Source organism: Nicotiana sylvestris, chromosome 8, assembly GCF_000393655.2.
Source record: "Nicotiana sylvestris chromosome 8, ASM39365v2, whole genome shotgun sequence".
NCBI classification, from domain to species: Eukaryota; Viridiplantae; Streptophyta; class Magnoliopsida; order Solanales; family Solanaceae; genus Nicotiana; species Nicotiana sylvestris.
The window spans coordinates 225,610,738-225,619,200 of NC_091064.1; the positions used below are offsets into that span (position 1 = coordinate 225,610,738).

The 8,463-nt window shown below is 37.0% G+C and overlaps 1 long non-coding RNA gene across 1 annotated transcript; it reads left to right on the top strand.

Annotated features, from left to right (window-relative positions):
- The first annotated feature begins 801 nt into the window (after nt 1-801).
- LOC104233136 (uncharacterized) lies at nt 802-4,413 on the top strand. The gene is made up of 5 exons (XR_712532.2): nt 802-1,182; nt 1,597-1,664; nt 2,477-2,773; nt 3,472-3,801; nt 4,194-4,413. It is a non-coding gene; the product is annotated as an uncharacterized lncRNA (long non-coding RNA).
- The last annotated feature ends 4,050 nt before the right edge of the window (nt 4,414-8,463 follow it).

An 8,463-nucleotide genomic window follows, 5' to 3' on the forward strand; every position in this document is an offset into this window, starting at 1 on the left:
AAATTGAGAAACCTTTCTCGTATATGTTTGGGACCTTTTGAGATCTATATATAGGGGTTGTAGTTGGAGATTCTATAGATTGTATTGTGTTTTTCTTCTCATTTATAGTGAAAAACTCTCTCTGTTTTTGCTCCGAGGATTAGGCTTAGCCGAACTTCGTTAAATCTTTGTATGATTTTTCTTCTCTATTTGCTTTGTATGTGATTGTGTGCTAGTTAACTCACGATATTCCGCAACAACTATCTTCCTAATTCAGCTGTCGGATGGTTGACTTATTCTTCCAGAAACGAGGTTATACTCTTGAGTTTCTTTTACTATTTTTAAACTAAATGAGTTGCTTAAAGGATGAATATTCTCATATGTTTGTGGAGGATCACAATCTGCGCGCTTCCAAATGTATATGCAGCTTTATAAGTATTACTCTTGTTCGTTGGTTTATAATAAACAAGTACTACAACAACAACGACCCGGTATAATCCCACAAGTGGGGTCTGGGGAGGGTAATATGTATGCAGACCTTACCCCTACCCCGAAGGTAGAAATGCTGTTTCCAGGAGACTCTCGGCTCAAAAAAAGCAACAGAAGACGATATATTAGTACCATAAAAATGCATAATAAAATAACAGCAATATAAAAGATATAACAACAATAAACAAGTACTACAAAAGATCAAAATTATTATGACGGTTATATTACGACGGTTCCAAATAACCCCATAAAATCTAATATAAAATGGCGTTTTAGAAGCCGCCGATTTAAAATTATTTTATTATGGCGGTTATTTCATATTGCGGCGTTGGAACCGCCGATAATGATTCAATCACAACATTTTAATAATTTTCCCTCAATAGGTTTTAGTATTTCCCCCTCAAAATTTAAGACTCCCTCCAGAATTTGCCAAGTCTGGAATTCCCCCGATTTAACTCCTTCCCTTAGTTAATAGGTCTACGTTTCTCTTTCCCCAATTCCTTTCCCCGATTCATTCTATTTCCCCACTTGCAACAAGAGGTTGTGAGTTTGAGTACACACTGCCCTCCCAGACCCCATTAACTAAGATTATACTGTTTTGTATCTAACTTCAGATTCTTCTATTTCTCCCGGTCTGTTTCTCCCGCTAGAAGAATCGAGATTCAAATCAGAAAAAGTAAATGAAATTCGTTTAGCAGCTTCAATAATCTTCAGGTAATGATACATATTTAGTACCAAAAGTTCTTTCCTCTTTATTAGGGTTCATGCATGTTTGGAAGTGTAGCGATTTTCCCCAATATTGTTCTAATTTTTTCCCGTCAGTTTGATAATCTATGATTCATTCTGTCAATTGAATATATAACATCCAAAATAGTAATCTATTACTGGAAAAAAAGGACAACAGAACTACGATCGCTGTTATTAGAAAATATTACTAATCTAATGGTTTCAGTACTTTTTTCTTTTATTTTTGAGTCCATTTTTTGTTATTTTTCTGTCCAATTAGTTTGGTATTTCTTTAAATTTTTGCTGCTTTGTCTGGTATTTCGATTGCATGCACTTAATTTTGATATTTTAAGTTGTTGTTCTTGCTAATATTAAGCTAAATATTATATATGGGCTTGATAGGTAGCCGAGGGATCAAAAACTGCTGGTGAAGCTATTGGGATTGACGTCGTCAGTTAGACATTTGATAGGTATAACTCGTTTCAGTTTAATTTTGCCCCTTCTTTGGAGCAAATTTCTTTTTTTTAAAGGTAATTTGATTATTCTTAGTGTTGAGTTACCTCTTATCAGTGTAAATTAGTCATAGAGTTTGTTAATCAATAATATTACATTTGTAATATCGATAAAACTTATTCCAATTTCTCTTTAATGTCAATAAAAGCTATTTACTTTAAGAATGTTTAATGAAAGTGCACCAGAATGATAAGGACATGAAATAAATTTTTGGTAGACTTCTGTCTTAGTAAGTTTTTGAGTAGGAGTGAAGTTTAAGTCATGTATGATTGGACATTATATTTTTTATAGTAAGTTGGCAAAGGATCTGAAGTAATAAGTTAACACTTTGACATGTATAAGCAAAATTTTTGAGAGAAGAACTTAGTTCAGATTAAATAAAAATATTCACTAATTATTGCAGGCTGCTACATGTAGAGCTTTTGATAGTTATGTCCTAATTCTAATGGAAGAAGTAAATATTTTCTATCTGCACTTTTATATCATTAAGAGGCTTCTTATTAGGTAATTTCTTTAACTAGTTGATCAAATTAAGATCAGATGTTAAGTTTCAGCCTTGAAGGTTTTCTCATAGGTTCCATCTAAGAAATAGAGCCTAATTTATCAACAGATTTGTACTAGTTACTACAGTATCTCAGTTCTCAATTAGAAATAAAATACTATTTTTCTTGTTTTGCTATATATACTTTTATGTATGTAGAGATGCCGAAGCAAAATATGGTTAAAAATCAATTCAAATCAGTCAAAGTGAGATCTTCACTTGTTCCAGGGCAGTCATCACAGGCTCAAGCTTTATCTTCAACATCTTATCGAGTCTCTTTACATCCTACACTGCCTACACAACCTACACGGCCTGCTATTTCAGTTGATGGAGTCTCTTCGCAGCACGTTGTTCCATCTTCATCATTTGATGGAGTCTCTTCACAGCATGTTGTTCGATCTTCATCATCTGATGGAGTATCTTCTCAGCCTGCCATTCCATCTTCATCATCTGATGTAGTCTCTTCACGGTGAACTAGACATACTACTAACGATGAAGAGCCCCATTGGTTTGTCGATGTTATAGGTACATATAAATTTCAAGTGATTTAGTATTCTTTTTATTTTCCTCGTTTAATGTTTTAACTTGACTTTATTTTGTTGTAGATGAACATCAAGTAATAAAAACAATTGTAGATCAACTTTCTCATACTTGTGAGGCAACAATTGTAATTTTGGAAAGAAAGAAGAAGTATGACTGTCCGAGCAGTATAATGACTGCTTATTTTGAGTGTGGGAACCTCAAAACTGAGTTTTGCCGAACCCGCAGACTTTAGATGAAATCTGTTGCCTGATGTGCACATATACACCAACTGTTTTTCATTTCGCTCGTAAAAAATGAATTAATCATTCTTTTGGTTCAAGCATAAAGTATTCGAGCTGATGGCTCGAATCTGTTGTATTTGGTTTCAATATAGAATGAAGTTTCCACAGCTATTTCTTTTTCTTTCCCTTGCGTTGTTCCATCTAACCATCTTCTGAAATAGCCATGTGATTTATGTGAACCAAGGATTAAAGTGAACTTGAAATCACAGCAGTGCAAAGCTAGCTTACTAGTAAATTTTTTTCTTGTGAAGAGTGAAGACATAATTCTGTTCAGTATATGATCTCTTATATTGAGAAGTAAATTTTGAACTAAGACCATAACATGTTTTCAGTGCCTGTCTTTCAAATGTACCAGTCATTTGATATTTTGCTTAATTTATGCTTCTTCAAATTTTGTAGGAAAGAATTGAAGAAATTCGAAGTCAAAGAACAGAAAGTCTTGATGAACCTTCACCAAATGATGCACTTGGCATAGTATTCGGTCCCGAGCACCCCGGCCGTGTTCGAGGTTTAGGCTTGGTTGTAGTTCCAACTGTAGCGTTCAAACAGACATCTGCGCGATACCGTCGTGGTTATGTAGATTCATCTAGCACTACCGCTCCAACTCCACAGTGGCAGTAAGAGATGACAGATATGAAATCAAAAGTAAATGCACTAATTAGCTTATGTGAAAGGAATATAGGGAATATCCCTGAGCAGTTTTCTCACTTATTTTCCACTCCTCCACAGGTATAAGTTCTCTTGCTATATTAAAATTTTAGTTCTCTTGGAAGATATATGTATGGCTTTTGTGTATATATGTCTCTGTAGAGGGAGAAAAAGAGGAGTTACAGAAATTTGTGTCATTGTTCCAACTACTCAAAGCAGGTGGATAATTCAAAAGATTTTGAATCCTCAATAGGGTCTGCACTTGGGAAGATTGCAATTGTTCTGATAAGCATAGCTGCAGAACAGAGAGTAATAAAAAATGCAAGACTAGAAGGATTTTTAAGTTCTAGGTTTTTTCCCACATGTATAGCTGCAGAACCCTTTCAATACTTGGGGGAGTTCTCACTACTTCAGCTCGATAGTTAAAATTTTAGTTATCTGCTTATTGACTGTATTTTTCCTTTTTTTTTCAGGCACCGGACTTAGGAAGTGGTGCCCCATCAACTGTTGGACCAAGAAGATCTTCAGATGAAAGTAATAATGATGATCGTCCTAGTGTGAATTAGTGATTATTTTGTAGGATCAACTATGAATCTTTTGGATTTTACTGTGGAAATACACTTTGAAGCACTAATATTTTGATGATGTAATTTTGGTATACTTGTGTTTTTTATATAATGAATATTTATCTTATTTAATCTCCTATTATTGGGTTAAATTGATTATGAAGTGTTATGGAAGTTTCAAAGCATGGCATTCAATAATTAAGATTGTAAATGTGAAAAAATAAATTGTGAAAGGATACTGGCGTTGTAGAAGCAATTCTGTTTTGCAACTGCGGCGGTTTTAAACCGCCAGAATAAGCAAAACCAGAAAGCCGCATTAACCAGATTAAAATGCAGCGGTTTTCAAATGTAATTACGGCGGTTTTGCCAGAACCGCCATAATATAATTTTGGCGGACGGGATTATGGCACTTTCAAAAGCCGCCGCTACTGTGTATTACGGCGGTTGTAAACCGCCATTATATGTTAAAATAACTACCGTAATAACTCTATTTTCTTGTAGTGTATTAAGTTCTGCTTCCAATGTTTACGTACGCTTAATAATGTGCTATTTGTACATCATGTGCCTTTAAAATTTTAAATTTAAAAAAATGATATTTTTATATCTTTGATGTGTAAAAAACATAATATCTTTTTTTTTTGTTGGTAAAACTGGATATTATATATATACTAGTTAACCGAATGAACTATACTTGGGGCATTACTGGGGTATCTCAAAGACCCCATAGTTGCAATATTTTGCATAATTGTATTTATGTTACAACCCACAAAAAACCTAACTAGCTCAGTTCCTAGGATGTCTGCCCAAAATATATCATTGGCAAACATCGGAGGGACTGATAATGTTAAAGATTTGTTCAAAAACATCTCCTTAGCTGCTTCCTTGTCCAGTGCATCAGCTACTCTGTTCTGTTCCCTGTAGATATGCATCACCACCACGCTGCCCATCTTTTGGATGATTGATATGCATTCACAAATTATAGGGTCAAAAATCAGATTGCCATTCAATAGCATATTAATTGTTTCTGCTGAATCAATGTTTATTTCCAGTAGAAGAAGATTGTATTGGTCCGCTAGCTGTAGACCCCGAAAGAGGGCCTGGATTTCAGCCATTGTATTTGTTGTTTGGGGTAAGTTAGTCATGTAGCCCAATATCCAGTCTCCATTGTGGTTTCTGAATATTCCCCTGAACCTCCTGCTTCTGGGTTTCCTTTTGCTGCTCCATCTGTATTCAGTTTGTAGGAACCTCGGGATGGGGGTTCCTACTTGAGCACGATCTGGTGGGTTACCTTTGTTGAGTCATTCTTTGTAAGCACCATGTACTCTGTTGCTTTTGAGATTGTGTTGTTGGCATTGATGTGTTCTTTTCTGTTGTTGTAAACATTGATGTTTCTTGTTAGCCAGATGTGCCATAGGAAGAAGGGGATGATGTTGTCCCAACAGATGCAGTTGTTGTAAGGGGCAGTCCTGAGAGAGTTCCATGTGGATTGCCACAGGTGGCTATTGAATATTAGGTGATTTGAACTATTTCCTATAGATTTGGATAGGATGTTATCCCAGAAATGGACAACATTGGGGCATTCAAAGAAGATGTGGGCAATGTCTTCCTGATCATTGTTACAGTAGTGACATTGAGGAGCACAATTGATTCCATTAGAGTGGAGGAAGCTCCTAATTAGGAGTCTTTTATGGATCAGGAGCCAGATGAACTATTTAATTTTACTGGATGTTTGAAGCTTTCAAATCCATTTGAAGGGTACTTCTTTCCTAGCAGGGATGTTGGTTGTAGTCCTGCTTAGGAAGGAGTAAGCAGAGCTATGTGAGAACTGGCCATTAGGGGTCAAATCCCAAATAAGATTATCCTCATTGGTTGTAGCATTTGGGATGAATACAGAGTTCAGAAGGTTCAGAACACTTGGGGGGATGTTAATGGATATGACTGAGGTATCCCAATTGCCCAGGTTGTGAATTGAGTTAACCTTAGCTTGAAGGTCTATTTGAGTTAAGGGGCCTTCTATCATATGCCTGATTGCAGTCTGATTTGGGAAAGTGTCATTTAGGAAACTGACTCTATTCCCCTTATTGACAACCCATCTGCTTGTTTTGCTGCATACCTCCCATCCCTGTAGAATGTTCTTCCAGGTTGGGGATTTTGGGTGTTTGGGGTGTCTTAATGCATTAACAGGTCTAGATATGTTGCAGTGTTTGTGAATGAGAACTCTAGCCCATATACTATTGGTATTCTTATAAGCTCTCCATGCTAGGTTTGTGAGGGAAGCTTTGTTCTTGATACTAGCCTTTTGGAGCCCTAGTCCTCCCTCAGCCTTGGCCTTAGTAACTACCTCCCACTTAATCAGGTGCATCTTTTTTCTTTCAGGGGTGGTGTCCCAAAGGAAATTCCTCTGAATTCTATCAATCTAGTTGGTGACTTTGATGGGTAGACTAATGTATTGCATAACATGGCTTGGAATGTTATTCAAAGAGGTCTTGACCAGTACTGATCTTCCAGCCATGTTAAGGCATTTGGTTTTCCAACCAGCCAACTTTGATTGCATGTTGTCAATGATGAATTGGAAGTCTGCTGCTGATTGCTTTTTATGGAGAATGGGGAATCCTAGGTATTTTCCAAAGGATGTTGTGTGCCTGATAGACAGATGATTGGTGAGGTGCTGAAGAATATCTTTAGTGGTGTTTGAAGAAAACAAGACTCTTGACTTGGTGAGATTTATTCTTTGTGTTGATTTTTCATTGAAGTTCTGGAATATTGAAAGAATGGTATTGCAGTTCCTGTCATTTGCTTTGGCAAAGAGGGTGAGGTCGTCCGCAAAGAATAAGTATGATATTTTTGGTCCAGACCTACTTATACTTATGGGGTATCATTGGTTATGCAACACTGCCTTATCAATGGATCTAGAAAGTCTTTCCATGCACACAATGAATAGGTAGGGGGACATATGGTCACCCTGCTTGATACCCCTTGAGGGTTTGAAAGACTCTATTTTCCCCCCATTTACAAGAATGGAAAAGGAGGATGTACTGATGCATAACATGATGAGTTTGGATAAGCCCTTGGGGAAGTTGAAGGCATCCAGAGTGTCTCTAATAAAATACCATTCCAGCCTATCAAAGATATTCTCTAGGTTTATTTTTAGGATCATGTTGCCACTTTTTCCCTTCATTTTCTTGAAGTGAGTGATATACTCCTGGACAATGATAGCATTGTCACATGCCCTCCTGTTAGATAGGAATCTTGCTTGACTTGGCCCAATGATGTGGTGGAGTATTGACTCTATCCTGTTCACAATGATTTTTATGACTGACTTGTAAATGGTGTTGCAAAGGCCAATGAGTCTGAAGTTTTTAGCATTGAAGCTTGGGGGCATTTAGGGATTAATCACAGGAGAGTTTGGTTCATGGTGCTATCCATGGAGCTTGTGGAGAAACAATTTTGGCAGAAGTTTGTGACAGAATCCCCCACTATATCCCAATATTTTTTATAGAAGAAGGGGTGGAGGCCATCTGGTCCAGGAGATTTGAAAGGTTTATTCGAAAAGACTGCCTTTTTAATCTCATTCACTTGAAGGGGTCTGTCCATAAAAGTTTTTTGGCTTTGGGACAGGATGGGTTCCATGGTCGGGTGATTAGTGGTTTCCTAGGGGGCTTCAGTGTGGGAAGTTGTGTATAGATCAGTGAAGAAGCCTACAATAGCTGAATGGATGTCTGTTTGGTTATGAAGACAATTTCCATTTTCTTCTTTAAGAGAGAGGATTCTGTTCCTCCTTCTATTGAGGGTGGATGTGTGAAAGAATCTAGTGTTTGCATCACCCTCATTTAGCCAGTTGATCCTAGCCTTAAGTTTCAAAAAATCCTCTTCACTTTTGAGGATTATGTTGAGTTCAGTATTTAGCTCAGTTTCAAGTGTTTAACAGGTAACTACTAAATTGGTAGCTAGGGGATTTCTGGATTCCAGAGATTCTAGCCAGGAGTCTCTTCTTTTTGTGCAAGATATTTCCAAAGACCTCTTGGTTCCACTTGGTTACCAGGGTCTTGAAATTTTCAGTAGATTGAAGAAGGGTGGAGTGGTCAGTGAAGGCCCTATTGATGGTGTTGGGGAATGAAGGGTGGCTAGCCCACATTGATTCAAACCTGAAGGGCCTTGGAGAGTTATTTATTAGAGG